Source organism: Dermacentor andersoni, chromosome 4, assembly GCF_023375885.2.
Source record: "Dermacentor andersoni chromosome 4, qqDerAnde1_hic_scaffold, whole genome shotgun sequence".
NCBI lineage: Eukaryota > Metazoa > Arthropoda > Arachnida > Ixodida > Ixodidae > Dermacentor > Dermacentor andersoni.
In genome coordinates this window covers 169,667,565-169,686,557 of record NC_092817.1, presented here as the reverse complement: position 1 = coordinate 169,686,557, position 18,993 = coordinate 169,667,565, and the positions used below count along the sequence as shown (strand labels likewise).

General features: G+C 47.5%; 1 protein-coding gene across 1 annotated transcript in view; it reads right to left on the bottom strand.

Moving 5' to 3' along the window:
- LOC129386610 (uncharacterized) overlaps positions 1-18,993 on the bottom strand; it is a 74,150-nt gene that overhangs the window by 6,029 nt on the left and 49,128 nt on the right. The gene's annotated exons all lie outside the window — the stretch shown is intronic.

Here is an 18,993-nt window from a genome sequence, read left to right as displayed (position 1 = left end):
TGTGCGTGTGCGCGCGTGTGCGTGCGTGCGTGCGTGCATGCGTGCGAAGTTTCTGCTGCGTCTTGTCTTGTTTAGTAAGGGTGCGGGCAAGTCGCTCCCATTCTTTGATCAGGCGGCTCCAGAAAATAGAGCGATTTTCTGTGATTCGGGACAGTGTTGAATAATGGTATCAATCGGAAATATAGGTTCTTGGCCATAAAGTAAAAAAAAAGGGAAGAAGCCTGTTATTGCTTCTGGGAGCGGTGTTGTAGCCGTACGTGAGGAAGGAAAGAACAATATCCCAGTTCGTCTGGTTGGAGGTGACATTCATCGCAACTTCGTCGCCAACAGCACAGTTGACGTGTTTTGTCAAGTCGGTAATGTAGTAATGTACGTCAGTCAACAACATGGTGCACAACACAGTATTCAACGAGAAGTTCTTAAAGTGCATTGGAGTGGAACACACGGCCTCGATTTGCGGGTTACAACATTATGCAATGCAACGTTAAGACAAGAACCCTTTCAGCAGGCATATCGATTGCTTCTGCATACCTCGTGAGGTGGTCCGCAGCAGTCCGTAGATTCCTACGCCGATCCGAGCATATAGTTGCGAGGAGCACAAAATGGCCTTCAATGGCACGGCAAGAAGCAGGCTCGCGGCGTTGACAGCGTGGCCAATACCAAGTGTGCTTTTGCTCGAAAATGTACACTCTGCTCCAGTAAAATCTAAGATGCAGTCTGGTGTAAGTTTCCAACAGTCCTAAGCGCGCAAGTTGAGGATCGGCACGGGGAGGGAAAATATATCAATGCGAAAACATCTGAGAATACCTATTGTGATGAACGTGAGATGTAGGCGCAGGATGTATTTACAGAATACTTACAATAAAGGTAGGTCAAGAGCAGAAATTTGTTCTACCCACGGGCACGCGTATTCATCACTCAGCAAGGCATCACGTTCATTCATGTACTGGTCGTTTCGTTTTATCATCCTTCGATGAAGAAAGTGACGGCACGGTGCCTGCTATGACAGTGAAGAGCTAGCATAACTATGTGGATGCAGCGGGTGATGATGATGTAGGTCCAGCTATGGGTCAAAGAGAACCATCACATAGGAAAAATAATTGTGTAATACATGCGAGATATTCAAATTGAGCAGCGAATATAGTTGTGATATAGACGAGTTGCTGTAAACTGTAAAATATGTAATCATCAAAGTAATGACAATGACTCATGATAAAAAAGAGTTAGTTCTCTTACGAAGAAATTATATAAATATAATTCATACAAGCACTACGGCCCCGATAGGGCTGTTGAAGTAAAGCAATAACTGAGAGGCAAGTGCTGTAAACACTATTGTCAGTACAGTTACAGCCTCAAAGGCGAGACTGTGCTACACACGACCTGGCCAAATAATTTCTAAGATGTTAACCTTAGCTAAAAGCTAAAGACTGGCTCCAGGTTAAAAAGAGGCTTGTTACTAACAAACAAAATGCTCGGTCAAGTGGGATACGCTGATGGTACTCAGAATAAAAGTAAATTTTACGCTCAGTTTCTAATTGTCTGCACTGGCGGAAGACAGAACTGTAAGGCTGTCGCCACGCCTTCGACAAGAGGAAGTACCATTTCCTGTCAGTAGGTAAGAGTGGGTGCTTGATATGAAGTGCTGTGCTAACACGCGTCAAACATGATTCGTTCTCTTGTGTTACCTCATAGGCAAGCAGCCTATATATATATAGTTTGCTGTCACTAAAATAAACGTTGTGCGTTGCTCTTGGGTCGGCTCCGTCACTCTGCCACCCGCTACAACAGCGGCGACAGCCTCAGGACCGAGTTTTCTGCCCTTTTCGAGCCAGGACTTGGAAACACACAGGGGCTACTTGTGAAATTCCACATTCGAGAAGGCGCCCAACCGAAGCTCCACAAGGCGCGGTCAATCCCTTATGCTCTTCGTGAAAAAGTGGCAGTTGAGCTGGACCGTTTAGTCGAGCAAGGCATATTATCGCCCATAGCACATTCTGAGTGGGCGGCACCAATCGCACCAGTACTGAAGAAAGATGGGTCCCTTCGCATTGGCGGCGATTTCAAAACCACGATCAATGCTTCCTGCATAACTGAGCAGTACCCTTTACCAAACTTTCAAGACATTTTCGCGTAGCTACGTTGGAGATCATTTTTCACAGTACTGGACTTTAAGGATGCATGTAACCAACTCCATTTGGATGACGAGGCGAGGAAGTTGGCCGTGATAAACACTCACAAGGGGTTGTTGTACTATAACCGTCTTCCGTTTGGAGTTGCCTCGGCACCCGCGATTTTTCGGCGGCACATCGAAATGGTCCTGGCCGGTCTTCCTGCCGTGCAGGTGTATTTGGGCGATGTATTCTTAGCGGAACGTCAAGACGGTAATGGCTCAGTGCTCCGGGACGTTTTGCGCAGGCTTCAAGAAAATAGCATCAGGCTGAAGGCCGAAAAAAGCCATTTTCGCAAAGACTCAATCGTCTACCTGGGCCATCGCATTGACAAAGACGGCTTGCATCCGCTTGAGAAGTACCTAGCAGCAACACGCGACTTGCCACGGCCTACGAATGTGAGCGAACTGCGCTCGTTTTTGGGCCTGTTGACTTATTACCACCGGTTCTTTCCACGCATGTCAACGATGTTGGGCCCGTTGTGTCTTCTGCTTGAAAAAGAGCAAAAATGGCACTGGGGAATGGCGCAGGAAAATTCATATCTGAAGGCTAAACAAACACTTCTGAGTTCGTTTCTTCTGACGTATTTCGATCCCAACCAACCAGTGCGCTTGGAATGCGTTGCGTCACCTTCTGGTTTAGGTGCCGTAATCTCGCACCGAATTGTAAATTGCATAAGCCCCATTGCCTTCCGTTCACGCACGCCGAAAATAATTATTCTCAGCTCGAGAAGGAAGCGCTCGCACTGGTGTTCGGAGTAACGAAGTTTCGAGACTACCTGCTGGGCCGCGAGTTTGTATTGGTCACGGACCACCAACCACTGGTGAGACTTCTACACGAGAATCAACCTGTGCCCCCAATGGCGTCGGCACGTATTCAGAGATGGGCTCTCTTTCTAAGCCAATATTGGTACCGCATAGTGTACAAGGCTGGCAAGGAAAACGCCAACGCGGACGCACTCAGCCGCTTGCCCGTGCCGATAACAAGTGCTTGTCGACTGGGCACCTTACCAGAATACGGGCTGTCTTCAGAGACCCTTGACAGCCCATTCGTGCCAGCGGATGCCATACGGGCGCTGACGAACGCAGATGAAAACCTCAGCGTTGTGCAGCACTTTGTACTGAATAGATAGCCTAAACGCTTGTCACCGAGTCACAATCACCTTCAACCTTAATTTTGCAGAAGACTGGAGCTGTCAAGGGTAGAAAGCCTCCTCTACTGGGGTCATCGCATCGTCGTACCCCGCAAACCAAGAGTCTCCATGCTCGCTGAGCTACATCGGTCACACCAGGGTGCATCTGCGATGAAAAGACTAGCTCGGACGCTGTTCTGGTGGCCTGGGTTGGATAGTGAGATCGAAAGCCTTGCACGTTCGTGCATCTCATGTTTTCAAGCTCAGAGAATGCCTCATCGACAAGTTCATATCTGTTGGCCAGAAACGGGGACCAAATGGTCAAGGCTTCACATTGATTATGCCGGACCAATAGAGGGACGCATGCTGTTGACAGTGGTCGACTCCCATACTAAATGGTTCAAGGCACTTCCCGTCAAGTCGGTGACCACAGAAGTCACAATCGTGCGGCTTTGCGAATTGTTTGCTCGTTTTGGCTTGCCACAAACAGTTGTATCAGATAACGGGCCTCAGTTTGCAAGGCAGCAGTTTTCCGAGTTCATGACGGTCAATAACATAACTCATCTACGTAGGGCGCCGTACCACCCACAATCTAATGGTCTGGCAGAGCACGCGGTCCGCACAATAAAGGATGGCCTTCTTAAGCACTCGATGGGGAATGATTCGAAACAAAACTAGCGCGAGTGCTGCTAGGCTATCGACGTACCCCACTACCGCGCTGCAAGTCTCCTTGAAAGATGCTGCTGAACTACCAAATTCGTTCGCGCTTGGATACTTGCGTCCCTTCTCTTCCTCGAAGTTACTCGCAGCCTCACAGATTCCAGACCGGCGACCAGCTGTGGGTTCGCAACTTTGGCCAAGGGAGGCGTTGGCGTCCAGGCATCATCAAGAGCACAGAGGGTTCACGGCTGGTACCGGTCGATACTCCAGATGGCCAGCCAGGCGTCACTTCAACCAAATTTTCCGTCGCGTGCCTGTGTCACCCGTGACCTCAAAAGCGCAGGCTCCTGACTCGCTTCAACCCAGTCCGGGCCACAAGAATCGGCCGATGTCAACGCTAGAAGGCCGGTGCAGCCAGGCCACTCCAGAACCAACTGGCGCCGTGCCTGTTCCCTTGACAACACCAGGAACATCCCCTCCAGGCCAACAGGCTCTCTGTCCCCCAAGTCCGCTGGCCTTACGGGGGTCTACCCGACAACAAAGACCCGTGCAAAGACTGCAGTTTTAAAAGAAAGGAAGAAGTGATATGAAGTGCTCTGCTAACACGTGTCAAACATGATTCGTTCTTTTGTGTTACGTCATAGGCAAGGATCCTGTATCTATAGTTTTCTGTCACTGAAATAAACGTTGTGCGGTGCTCTTGAGTCGTCTCCGTCACTCTGCCACCCGCTACAACAGTGCTGATGGCACAATCTATCCTTAATCGACAAAGCAGCACTTGCTTGTATCGCGTTGCTTTCTCCGATATCTAGTGCCCTTATCTACGTTTGATCAAGTGCAGTTTGTTGAACAGCTGGGAGTCCCATTGTTCCTGCCAGTGGCTCTTCAGCTTGTGACATAGATATAGCTTACGGTCCGTGGCTGGAATGGGTATGTCTGTGTCGGAGTCACTAAAACCTACTGATGTAACGTTCTATTCAGCAGCTTCATTCCTCTTTACGCCACTGTGGTCAGGCACCAAAACAAGAATGATGACTTTTTATCCATATAATCAGAGCCTAGCACTGTGTACAGTCGGTCAGAAACATTTTTCTTACATTTTCGTAAACAAATTAGGGCTCAGAATAAAATCAACGAGTCCGTAAACACGATAGGCCAACTGAGATTTGTTTGTTCAATGTGTTTAACTTCATAGAGGGTCGCGTATGCTTGTGCCGTAAAAGTAGTTGTCTATGGATTCAGTGTTCCGCATAGTAAAGGAATAGTCCTAGACCTTGGTAAGCTACACCAGGAGGAGACTTCGAAGCATTGTTAATAAATCCAGCACAGGAATACTCCTTAAGTTCAAGGAAATGCGAATGTAAACGTGGCTGAGGTTCTCGTTTTGATAATTTAATAGCTGTCGCAGAGGGTACTCTGCCATTCTCAGAGCAGTGTAAGCCGAGTAGGAGCCATTAGGTAATTCTCTAAAGAGGGACGCATGTTTCTTCTGACAGTGCTTCCAATTGGAGGGACAAAGGAGGCCTATTGGCTGGGCATTTACGGAACAGCCTGGCCATGGACTTGTCCTGAATAATAGAATGATCTGGATGATGTACGGCTGATTTTACATTCAAGGCATACGAACAGCTTAAATACGTGCTTTGGTAGTATAGAGACCATTCGTTGGATTCGACGTACATGCTTTGCACAGTACTAGTCCTGAAGGCGCCTGCAGCAAGGCGGATGCCTAAGCGGGGGATTGGATCTAGCATTTTCAAAGCACTAGGTCCAACAGAGTTGTAGACTGTTGATCCATAGTCTAGGCATGTTAAAGCTCGAGTTTTTTTACAAGTTTATAAGGCATCTCCGGTCGCTTTCCCAGGATGTGCGTGACAGGAGTTTCAGTAGGTTCATAGCCTGGAGACATTTTGCTTAAAGATACTTCAGGTGCAGGACAAAAGTAATCTTCAAGTCTCAAATGATACCCAAAGCATTATGTTGACGGCTTAGAGATAGTCGCGCTCCATTAAGTTCTATTACGGGGTGGGGCTGTATACCTTTCCTGTTACAGAACATGAAACACGTACTTTTTTGAGTGTTTAGTTTAAAACCGTTTTCTTCTGTCCGCATACACATTTTATTTATGCCAAGCTGTACTTCTATCTCGCAGAAACTTACATTACGTGATTCGTAACCTATCAGGATGTTGTTCACATATACAGAATAAAACATGTGCGTGGTATGACAGTGTGGAGCCAGTTCATTTTGACAGTAAGAAAGAGCGCAGCTCAGGACACTACGTTTTGGAACACCAGCCTCTTCCGTAGAATGAGGAGACAGAACGTTACCAACTCTAACGCGGAACGTGCGATAGGAGAGCTAGCTCAGAATCACATTCAGTAAGCGTCCTCGGACTCCCACAGAGGGATCACGGATGATTCCAAAGCGCACAGCTGTGTCATGCGCCTTCTCCATATCTAAAAAATACTGAGAAGAAAAGTACCTGTGTATAAGTGCACCAAGGATATTTTTCTCCATGCGGACAAGGTGAACTGTTGTAGATATACCTTCCCTAATACGGCAATGTAAGGGACAAAGTATTTTGTTTCCTTCAAGGAAATGTTTGAGGCGCCGGTTAATCATTTACTTAGAGAATTTGCGTAGACAACTTGTCAGAGCTATAGGTCTATAACTACTGGGTAAGGCAGGGTCCTTGCCTTATTTGAGAATAGGAATTTCGATTCCTTTCTTCTACGCGGACGGAATGTAGCCGGCAGCGAAAATGCAGTTACAGAACGGCAGTAGTGTTCTGTGGGTTTCAGGGTGGAAGTCTTAGATCATATACATTATTCTGTCACTTCCTGGAGCGGACTTGTTACAGCAATTCAGTGAGGCCAGGAACTCCACTATGGTTAATGGATGATTTTGTGTTTCATTGTATGTGCCTTCCCGACCAAGAGGCAGTGGCTCTGCTTGTCGCTGGTATTTCAGAAATGTATCTGTGTACTGGACTGTATTGGAAAGGTGCTCGAAATGTTCTCTTAGACAAACTGCCTGGTCCTCAAGAGCGTCTCCTTATTTATTTACTAGAAGTAGAGGATGTGTTTCGCGGCCTTTTATTTTGTTCACCCTGTTCCGTGCTTCTCGTTCATCTGTTTAAGAAGTGATGCTACTCACGTATTTCCAAGGTTTCCCGTTTAGCGCGGCGGTGAGTTCTGCTACCTTGTGATTAAGTTCTGTGTTGTTGGGGAGTTGCGTAGGAGATTCCAAAGCCTGTTTTCCTTCCAGTGCGGTTCTTTACGCTCACCATTCCACCATGGAATACATTGTTTCGAAGGCGACCCAAACTGTTTGGGGGATGCGTAGTGATACAGCATCAATTGCAAATGCTGTTAAGTATCCGACTGCATTGTCTATAATAATTTCATGGACATCATCCGAGGCTACATCTGTCAGTTCACAAAACTGCGTCCAGTCGGCAGAATCGACTTTCCTTCGACGAATACGTGTAGAGTATTCTGCTTTTCTTGTAAGGTTTGAAATGATGGGAAAGAAGTGTCTTCCATAAGAGTTGTTAATCACATCCCACACGAGATAGGGCAAATTGTACTGGAGCCATGCTTAAGTCAATGAAGGAAAATGTGTTGTGCCCAGTACTGTAAAAATGTTGTTCCTTCTTAAGGAAGCATGTAATTGAGGACAGTAAGAAGTCTTCTATTAGCCGTCTGCTTGTCTCACAGCGATAGTCGCCTCACTGTGTACTATGCGCGTGATCTCCGTCGAGTATGTAAAGGTAAGGAAGCTCATCAATAAAGTTCTGAAATGTTTCTCGAGAAAGTTGATAACTCCGGGTAATGTATGTAGACGTGATCGTCACCAGCTTATCGAACATCACTGCTTGAATAGCAACTGCCTCAAGGGAGGTTCGGGGATGCACTTGTCAATAGGCAACACCTCTATCGACTACTGTAACCGCGCGACTGGACGATGCGACAGCGTCTTCTCGGTCGCTCAGGAAAATGGCCTATTGCTTGAAAAAAATGGTTAGCGTAGATTTAAGATGCGTCTCTTGAATACACAGCACATTTGGATTAAATTTGTATTCTTTAATGCAACTGAGGTAGTGGATAAGACCTCTCAGGTTCCAGTGTATGATTTATGTAACGACCCCGTTAGGGCCGTGTCAGGTCCACGTTAAGGACCGCGCAAAGAGCGATGGAACGAAGAATGCTAGGCATAACTTTAAGAGACAAAGAGAGTGATTTGGATCTTTGGATCAGAGAGCAAGCAGGTATATACGATATTCTAATGAACAGTTAAAGAAAGAAATGGCGCTTGGCAGGTCATGTAATGTGCAGATTTGAGAGCTGTTGGTCCATTAGGATGGCAGAATGGGTACGAAGAGAAGGGAAGCGCCGTGAATGACGGCAGAAGACTATGTGGTGAGACGAAATGAGGAAATTTGCGGGTGCTAGTTGGAATCGGTTGGCGCAGGACAGGGGTAATTGTAGATCGCTGGGAGAGGCCTTCGTCCTGCAGTGGACATAAAATAGGCAGCTGCTGATGATGATCGTTCATGTTCTTGCGCTGTGTTTCAATAGGAAATAATTTGGCTACCACAGTTTTGCCATGCCCCGTCATCCGGCTTTTGCCTTGAATGCAGTGGTCGCAAGACTCACGCCTCTCCCGAGGCGCTGATAGAGCCTTCTGGCTCGTACTTGTGTCCATCTATTACTGGTAGCCGCTGCATTAGCGCTCACAGGAGTGGGGTGGTTTCGCATAGGCCTCGCCTGAAGAGACGAATGCTTGGAGGCCAGCGACCCAGTGGTTTATGGGCCCTCCTTCAGGGAGGGCAAAGCAGCGCTCGCTCCTGCTGCCGTGGGGGACTAGTGAAACGGCCACGGCCACTCTTTGTGGACCGGACAGATGCGAGAGTCTGCTGCGGCGTTGTCACCTTACGCGCCGCTGTAGCATAACCTGCGGTATAAACCGAAGAAACACGCTTCCGTGCTTCTTGAAATATATTTTGTTTACTTTTATTGTTATGTCTTGTTCTTGTTTCCATGTATGGTAGGATCGAGAATATGCTGCATTGTAATCATCGCAGTTGGGACAGTGCTGGGCGTTAGTATTGTTATCAGAAGTGTGTTCATGGTCTGCATATATTGCGCATGTCAGTCGGCCCCAGCAAGTTTACGAGTCAAGGCCGAATTATAAGCATTTGAAACATCTAAGCGAGTTTGGAATGTATGGTCTTGGATTTTCACGTATACGGCTTTGAGGGCCTCTGGGAGAGTACTGGAGCCAAGTGTGACGATTAGATGCTATGTGGGAGTTTCAATGTTGTCTTGTTTTATCTTGATTCGTTGTAGTTGCGTTACGTTTGTTGCTTCGAGCCCTCTAGCAGATGATCTTCGGTCAAATTCAAGGGGTCTCCGTTACGAATTACACCTTTGCATGTGTTCATCGATTAGCTTCGAGTGACTGCGTTTTGTACATCACCCAGTGTTACAAGAGTGGGGAGTTTTCTATGCTGGTTCCGATTTTGAACCTCGAAGAAGAGGGAGCCGCTGGCCACCTTCGTTACTTTGTAGCCGGGACCTAATGCATCAGTAAGACATTTATATACTCAAGGGAAGAATAATTCTCATGGTATTTTCAGAGTTTTAACTGTAAATGACGTGAAAACATGGGAAGGTTTCTTTGCGGAGACCAAGAATGTGAAGCATTTCTTCAGTGCGCCCTCTTTCGTAAGCGAGTGGTCAGGAAGACGGGGAAAGACATTAAATCAATAAATAGTTGCTCAGTTTCGGCGGCATTGCCAGCCACCCACCACCGAGCTAAACCAGGGGAGGCTACCGCACCCGAAGGAAACGCAGACGTTAGCAGTGCATAGCTACCATAACCTATTATAATAGACCCATGGTTGGATAAACTTCACGAGGTTACGCTAGGCTGCCAGAAAAATTGGAAATAAAATGACGTGAAAAAGAGGCAGGATAGATTGAAAGCGAGAGAGAAAGACTATAAAGCTGGGGGGAGAGAAAGAAGGGAAAAGGAACTATTGATATCCTCCAGGTTGGTCAGTCCGAGGGTGCCATCTATGCGAAGCAGTTGCCAAAGAGGTGTGTTACGTCTGCCGTGGGGTCTTAGCGATCCGAACGCCCGGAATCGGGTCAACCCGCAGGTTCCTCCTTTCTCCGGGCACAGCTCAGCTGTGCAGAGTTAGACGTGGGGGAGGGGGGGTCCAACCGTCATGTGCTCGGGCACGTTGTGTCGCAACACAGCAAACGTCTGCTGACGCAGACACTCCTGCGAGCCGGATGCAGCCGGTAAACACAAATAATATCAATTGAGAGCAAGGAGGTCGAAGAAGGAGAGCTCAGCGTTACCCCCTCGCAATTGACGTCACCGAGTTTACGAAGCACCCTGTAGGGCCCGGTGTAACGTTAAAGAAGCTTGTCTGATATACCAACAGGCGGCCGTAGGAGCAACAAAGAGCCTGGCGTGAAGTACACGCGTGTGTGTCGGTTGTCGTAAGGGTATTTTTTGGGATGCTAGCGAAGCAGAGAATCCGTCGTTGGCAAGTTGACGAGCTCCACAGGCTCGAGCAACGACGTCAGTGGCGCATTCAGTAGACGAGTGAGGCGCCAGATGAAGGAGTGTCGCGAATGACAATGCAGGGTGTCGGCCAAATAGGAAATGAAACGGTGAATATCCAGCGGTGTGATGGCGTGATGAATTGTACGCAAATTTAACAAATGGAAACGTGCTATTCCATTCGAGATGTGCTGGAGGCGATCAGTGGCCAAAATGGGCCAGTAGTGGTGGTGTGACGAGCATATGGATGAAGGCAGAAGACGAAGCCTCTTGTCCTTCAAGCGTTCAGTAAGAGCGTGGGCGATGGGCGGCATGTTCCACACAAAGCGACAGAAATAGAAACATATTTCTCAGAAACATCAGACGTCTTTGGTTGAGCGCGACATTGGTTATTGTGGCCCTGCTCGCACTTTGTAGGGGACACCGCCAGCAGTAACAAGGTGGCCGAGCACAGTTATTTGGCGTCTCCCGAAACGCCGCGTGGAAGAGTTCAGCTGAGGAGTGGCTCTACAGAAAACGCCAAGAATGGCTGATAAAAGGGTAAGGTGGCTGTCATACGTACGCGAGTAGGCAACGACATTAGGTAACGAATAGGTAACATAGGCAGATGGACCACTTATCTCCGCGCAGCAGAGTCCAGCATGCGTTCGAACATGGCTGGGGAAAGTTACGCAGTCCGAACGACATGACATTGAATTGGTACAAGCCATCGTGCGTAATGAAATATTTTTTCGCTGTGTATAAGGTCTACTTAAATCGGCGAATAGCCAGGCCGAAGGTCGACGGATAAAAAATATTCGGCTTCATAAAGACAGTCGCCGGCGTCATTGATGCGAAGCAAAGGGTAGACGCCTTTATGAGCTTCATTGTTCCTATAATCAACATAGAAACATCTGCCACCCTCTTTCACGAGAGCGGCCGGGGAGGACCAAGTGCTAGACGAATGTTCGGTAATGTCTTTTGCTATGACTTTGTCGACCTCATTCTGGTTGACTTGACATTCGTGATGCAACACGCGATATGTGAGCCGGCGTATAAAATTGTCGTCACTAGTGTTAAGTCGACGAGCCACGACAGATCTTTGGCCTAGAGGGCGCTTGTCAAATGAAAGATGTCACGGTAGGACGCCAGGATGTGGTGCAGATCTCGAGCTTGCGTCTGGGTGAGATCAGGAGCGAAGCGGACGGAGCAAGAAGGTAGCCAAACATCTGCATCCAACGAAGCAATCTAGCAGGAATCAAGCGCGGGACTGGTGACCAGTGACATGCTTTGTGCTATATAACTTAACAGGCTAACGTTGAAAAGTTGAGACCTCTGCATTGTCGGCAACGGAAACAATTTTGTGAAAAAGAAAGGTAAAAAAGAAAAGGAAACATAACGTCGTCAGTTCCTTATAACGTCGACAATCGTACGGAAGACATAGTTGCCATCGGGAATATTGGGTGAGGACGTCGAAGTAACGCATGTACCAGCTTCAGGCGGCAAGAAAACGTCATGGCGAGAACGTAAGCGTGGCAATTTTCGACTGGAATATGAGGAAGGTGGCGCAGCTCAAGCTGCAAGGCACCGGTCGCACTATGAATGAGGGTAGAACGAGTGCACAGAAAAGCTTTGCCGAGGGTTAGATCATGGGGTTACTTATCAGTCACGGCAAATTGGACAGGAGTGGGATGATTAGTAATGCAGACGCGGACGGTGCACTTCCCAAGAACTGCAGGAGTCGTTCGATCAGTTTCGCGTAGGATGCGGGAGGCGACAAGCGTGGCAGTTTATGAAAGAGACGGCGTATATCCGTGCTTATTACAGAGGTGTGAGCGCCCGAATATTGATGATCACAAAAAATAGGGAAGCCATTGACATCAACTTCTAACAAATTGCGTCTGGTCGTCAGTGTTAGAATAGGATTTGTGGTTGAAGTCGTCAATGCAGCGTGACCTCTGGGCGCTGCAATATTTAGTTTCCTGATAGGCTTCTGCCGGGCTAAAAGGGGACGACATGCGGCGAGCTTGCAGTCAGTGACACGATGGGCGACGGCCTGGAGGCGAGCGTGACTGGTGGTCACGTGGAGACAAGGAGCGACTTTTTGTCTTGGTGTGAGAATCGGCGTGGGGGAAACACGACTAGGCTTCCAGTGGGAAGCGATAGGAGTACGGGTGCCCTTAAGGGGTAAATGGCGTTGGAGGAGACGAGGACCAGTGGTTGGCACAGTGACGAGCGATGTGGCTGATACGATGACAAGGGATATCAGTTAGTCTTCAGGTGTTCTCCACGCAACAGGATTGGTATATCGTGTAGGGAGTCGCTGCTCCCGATAGGATGAGAGTGGATGCCATGAAGTTGGTGCTCGACTGGTTATGGTGCCAGAGAGTGAATCCCATGTTTGCAAGCTCCTGCCGCACAACAGCTTGGACAATTGCAGCCGTAATCGAGCGTGGTTCACCAGCGTCACCTGGGGCATGATTCATGGCATCAACTTCGTGGAGTACCAGTCAGCCGATTTGGTGGAACTACCCACTGGGCTGGCATGTGATTTTCACAAGAGGAAGTTTCCGCAGTGTTGACAGCCCGGGAGAACGCCTGACTTGTGCGTCAGCTTCTAGCCTGCTAAATGGTGTTTTTGAAAAGGCTTAAAAAGGCGGATTTTTGCCCGTAAGGCGAAGCACCTATTCCTATAGCAAACTGGTAGATAGCTATAGGAAATAAGGATTGTGGTTTTATCGTTCGTAAAAAATTGTAAACACTCGCTTACTAACTATATTACAAACTATAGAATGCGTAAGCACGACTTCACGACGACGTGGAAAGAAACACACAAGGACAGCGATGTCTGTGTGTGTTTGTTTCTTCGAACTCTTTCATTCGCGCTTATATATTCTATCATGCATTCAAGTCCTCTATCTCGCCAGCGTGTTTTAAGTAAACTAACAAGCACAGTGTCATGCGCGCACAGGTAAACGATCATATCTCGCTGGATGCGCGAGGGAACTCGCTATCAAAATGCTGGAGTCTGCAATCGCTGTGGCAGCACCGACCTTCATGCGTCTCTCTCTTCAACAAGAACGAAACGCCGAAATCGCGGCGCATACGAAGCTACCGGCACTCCGCACACTCTGCAAACATCACAGGTCCCTTTCAAGTTGTAGCTGTGGCGGGCGCACATTTTGGCCACATCGCAGATCGCTTTCAAGATACGGCGCCCACACGGCTGCGCCGGAAATAGCAGTTGACGGAGCAGAACGTCCCGTGTCCCTCCTCCCTCGCCTCACCCCTTACCTGGCGGCGATAGGAGAGGGCGCACTTGTGGCCCGCCTTCGTCGCACGGCCACGCGAGGTTGTGGCATTCGCGCCGCATTCGCCGGCTCACTCTCGCACGCTTTTAGTCGCTCATACAGCATACGGTATCGCCCCGGATTTCGTCTTTTCCCCGATATTATAAGAACAAACTAAAGAAAAGAGGAGAAAGCCGTACCTACTAAAAGCAATAACAGGTTTAAAGCCAATCAAAATAAAAAATGAGGGGTAAAATTCCAAAGTGACTTGATACAGAACCTCACAATGACGGCCGCGGCAGAAATGCGCCTGGAGTGCCCATTTATTGTTATCACAATTAAAAATATTTTTTCGCTTGTTCAAAGACTTTTCATCTTAGCAGTGAGGAGCGAGGGCTGAAATCAGTTCCGTCATAAGCAGTGTGTCGCACTTAGTCCAGTCTAAAGTAGTTTTCGTTTGCTGCAAAAAAAATGAAGGTACAAGCGACCTCTTCAAACGCACGTACAGGTCTGCGGAAATAAAATCCCGGCCAATTAAAGTACGAAGCTTCTTCAGACGCAGAAACGGCTTAAAAGGCTTCAACAGCTGCTTTCTTGCGTGTGGGGCTGGAGACATTTTTATGCTAGATACATGTACCAACGTCTGTCGTTGACTAATGATACATTTCTTACGATGGAACGCTCGACTTAAATAGATTCACTTCAAGAGAACTTCCCCGAACGAGTTGTGCTTTTCAAAAGCGCTTACAAAAATCACAGCGTCTACTAAACAATAAAAAACGGGGCTAACCGAGGGGTCCGATGTCTACTAAGTAACACATGCAGATGTCCCACTTTAGGCCCTATAGAAGGGCATCCATAAATATATTAAAATTCGTGGATGCTATTTGCAAACCAAACATTATCGTTTTGAATTCATAAAGTTACGCCAGGGTTGCGATTTCGGCTATAATACTACACTATTATACTAGGTATATATGCATGTATGTATGTATGTATGTATGTATGTATGTATGCATGCATGCATGTATGTATGTATGCATGCATGCATGTATGTATGTATGTATGTATGTATGTATGTATGTATGCCTACGTAAGTCGGCACCTAACTCCCGCCAGCTCAAGTTACTGGGTAGTGCATGTTCAAATGGGCAGAACATCTCGCTGCTGGACTGACCAATCCAGGTTCAAAGACAACCGTCAGCACGTATTGGGTTCTTGGTATTTCACAATGCCGATGTGCTGTTCTGCAATGTACCACTATGACGCAAGGTTGAGTAACTAAGTAAAACTCTTGCTTGGGCTAGTTGGTTCATGCTTGAATTAGTAAAGGCAAGGCGCAGAAGACCAGGACTGAAGAATCACACAATCGACAGGACCGGTGCCGGTCCTGTCATTTGTGTTCTTCTTGAGTCCTGCTCTTATGTGACTTGCCTTTACTAATTCAAGCTTGAGCAATTGTCTATGTTCTGCTGTACGGGTTCCACTCCTCAGCGGACCCCTTTCCCGCCAATTTAGGTGACTTATATGCCATTGGGGGTCTGGTGCTCTTATATGAACCTATATTACGCCAGCTTCGGTCACTGGCTATGTGACATTGTGTAACTGCTACTTTCCAGAATACAAATCATATCGACAGCAATTGTGCATCACTCAAAGGATCGATTGCTACTCGCATGAGAGCCGAGAATAATCTTGAAGATTGACGCACCACCAATCTTTACGAGTCCACCGGCAGCATCGGAAAATTCAGCGCGATAGCGTTAGGGGCCCCGTGTCGGAGAAAATCCGGCCTCGGCATCGACCTTCATTTCGGCAAAAATTATGCCGAGGAAAATCCAAGGAAAATACGTCGCAAAACTCGTAACGTATGACTTACACATAAATTATAGAAATGAGACCGTCGGATTGTAATTTGAATGCACGAGAAAACATAATTCTGTTACGCGGAAATCCAAACCCCTTTTTCCAGCATTTCTACCAGAGCGACACGGCCGCTTCATTGCAACACCTCCAGATCGTGCTCGCCTTCGCCGCATCGTGGCCTACGGAAGAGGCTGCGTGTCCACCCGAAAGATCGCCTCCTTGCATAGAGTTCGGCGCCAGTGCTTCCCGGTAAACATTACCAAAGAAGCTGCAGTTCTCTGGAGCCGTGAGAATCAGTTAGGAGCGCCGAAATGCTATCCCGTTATATTCCTAAAGGCGAAGTTTAAAAATCATTCAAAATTTTTTCTTATGCCAATCGCACTTCAAGGAACGAGAAGTAGGCCGCTGAAAGAATACAATCTGACACGTTCTCTATCTGAGGAAGAAGGTAAATGTCTTTATTTTTGACGAAATACGAGCTAGGGGCAGAGTGGTGTGGGTGTGCGCATGAGATCTTCTATTGTTGTCATTCTTTTTGATCAGTTATACTATACGAGCTCAATGACTGGCCTATTTACTGATAATCCCCGTCTTAAAATTGCTCTAAGGCACACCTAAGGCAGTAAGCATGTCGCGAACTCTGTCCTCAATTTGGTATCACGCTCTAACGGCCTCTTTCGGTAGGACTTCTGCCGAATAGGAAGCGCCGATCATCGGATAAATTGTGGGGGTCAGTAGATATGCAAAAGTAGCGGGCGCGGTATCAATATGAAAAATTGTCTGCGGTTTAGCTCTGGTGAACCCTGGTTCAATTGAGAAAGCGAGAGCTTCATGGCTACGCTTCTGGTCTCGAGTCTTCTTGCACGTTGTTCCTCCGTTTCCTCGCACGTCGTCTACGCAGCCTCTCATTCCGACGCTCTCGAGAACACAAAGCGGTATCTTCCGCAGTTTAGGAGTCACTCCGGGACATGGCACGACTTCTAGCCGCATCTTCGTTACGGCGCTCCTCGAGTCGTGTGGCGCGTTCTTCTGGCATTTCTTAAGCGCGTTGTGTCTTCTTCGCTTCGTTCTGTCGTTGTTGCATCTCTTTCGCGCTCTGCATAACGACTAAATACGCTGAGGTGAAGCGCATATATCCTCTGTGAGGCGACACCTCTCCCTCTACCACAGCGGAGCACATCTGGTGGAGCGAGCGGCGACGGCAGCGCCGTAGACGGCGGCTCCTTCTGTTCGAGCGCGGCTGCGGCGTTGCCAGGCAATGGCAGCTCAAGGTCGTTCGTCGGCCACGGATATGACATAAGGCTGCCTGCATACGGGACACGGCGCGACGAGCCGAAATGGCTCGCTGGCTGGCGTAGTAAACCTTTCGCTTTAAAAAAAATATAGGGAGTACCATGGAGCGCTTGAGTACAACGTCTTCCAGTGTAGGACGCCCTATTGAGCCAGAACTGACTTCTGGTCTACTCTGGCTTCTTGGTGTCCGTCAACAGCATGATACGTCCTGCACCATCGGAATATCGCCTAGCCTTCTGGGGACTTCGTTTTTGCACAATGTCTTTCGCGGAAACATGGGCTAAGCCAAAGGCATCTGGCGAACTGTACAGGTCCGTACGTACTCACGCGCCATACTAAATGAGGATGAAACTCCGCTAATACCGACGTGGCACGCGTGGCTCTTTTAAAGTGTTTCGCTCGAATGAAACCGTGACTTCTGCTCGGAGCTTGGTCTGCGAGGGGGAATCGTTACACCATGAATTTTCGTGCTAGCAGAACATAAGAGATCACGCAATTGAAGCGTGAAAGAAAAGAACGTTCTCGCAGCTAAGTACATGCCGTTAGGCTTACAGAATGAACACATATTTTACGTGCCACTGCAATATGGCCATGCAGTAGTTCTTGACGTTGTCATGCTGTGACACAACGCAATTTAGGAGCACTAACTGAATTCAGCAACGCTCTAGTTCTCTCAGTAGCACTCTGGTTACTTCAGTGTATCAGGTACCTACATTTGAAAACGTTGAAATTGAAAAAGGAACTGCTGGAACTGCGAGTGTTGACGGCGACACTTAGCATGAAAACATGAAGGCAGAATTGTCATGGATACAGACGCCAGGAAGATGAAGAAAGGTCTAGGCATTCGCTCACTGAACTTGAGGTTAGAAGGGACTGAGTTCCCATTTTATTGTAAACTGTGGCAGAAAAGGTTCAAAACCGCCCTTCTCACTATTAATTTTTCCCTTAATGCGATCAGCGCTGCAGCAATGTAGTGATAGAACGTAGTCCTGAGGTGGAAACGCGCGATGTACGAGGTGTGCATACCGCCGGACTCCTCAAAGATCAGTACATGCCCAGTGCATTATACCACATGACCGAATTCGGCGGGACAACTTTTAGAGACACCAACACATAGGAACCTAAAAGCGTGTAGAGTAATTCTATTAACACTAATTGCAATAAAATTTATGCCACTGAGTCATTTCCTTTTTTGTTTCCACTAACATCTGGCAGGACGAGCTTTCGTCAGTTGTGCCTGCCATCGCATGTCTATACACCCAGGCCTTGTAATAATTAGGAAGGGATGCTGAGTTCCTTGTCCTCTGAACTGAGTCAAAGGCAATGAACCTAACCTGCTGTCGAATTACAAACGTGAATCGCTATTCTTTTGTCATAGGCACATCTTCGTATTTTCTATTTTCTTGCTCTATAACGTGCCAGTTCTATACTGCTACAGCGTGTGGTTTGCCGTGTCTGTAACCCGCTAACCACCATTGTAATGGTCTAATTGCGCTGTAGGTGAGACAGTATATAAACAGACTTAATATATACCAAGTTATAGCTGAGCAAGCACCACAAGTGAGAAATGTTGCAAAAATACTCCACCGTTGCCTTCTCTTCCCCGTCAGTTGATGATCTAGTTGGATCTGAGTTACCTATTTTCCAGATTGTTCTGTCCTATTACCTTTGGACTGAGGTTATAGTTTACTGTTAGCATATACGCAACACATCATTAAGGGTGATCTTTTTCCGGTTCTCCAGCATTATGTCATGCGCTTGTCAATTTTTCTATAAATTTGATCAACAATAGCAGCACTCAAATTAAGACTGACGCCGTAAGGCAGTACTTTGTAATAATTTTGACCATCTGGTGTGCATTCTTTATACTGCACCTAAACACATGAACGTTCTTCCATTAAGCTCGCATAGAAAAGCACCGCAATGGTCGAGAATCTGATCTGTGAACCCTGTGCTCAGTAGCAGAACAATAAAGAAGGTAAACCATTGTGGCAGGCCCCTGCGATAATACTGGAACGCGAAA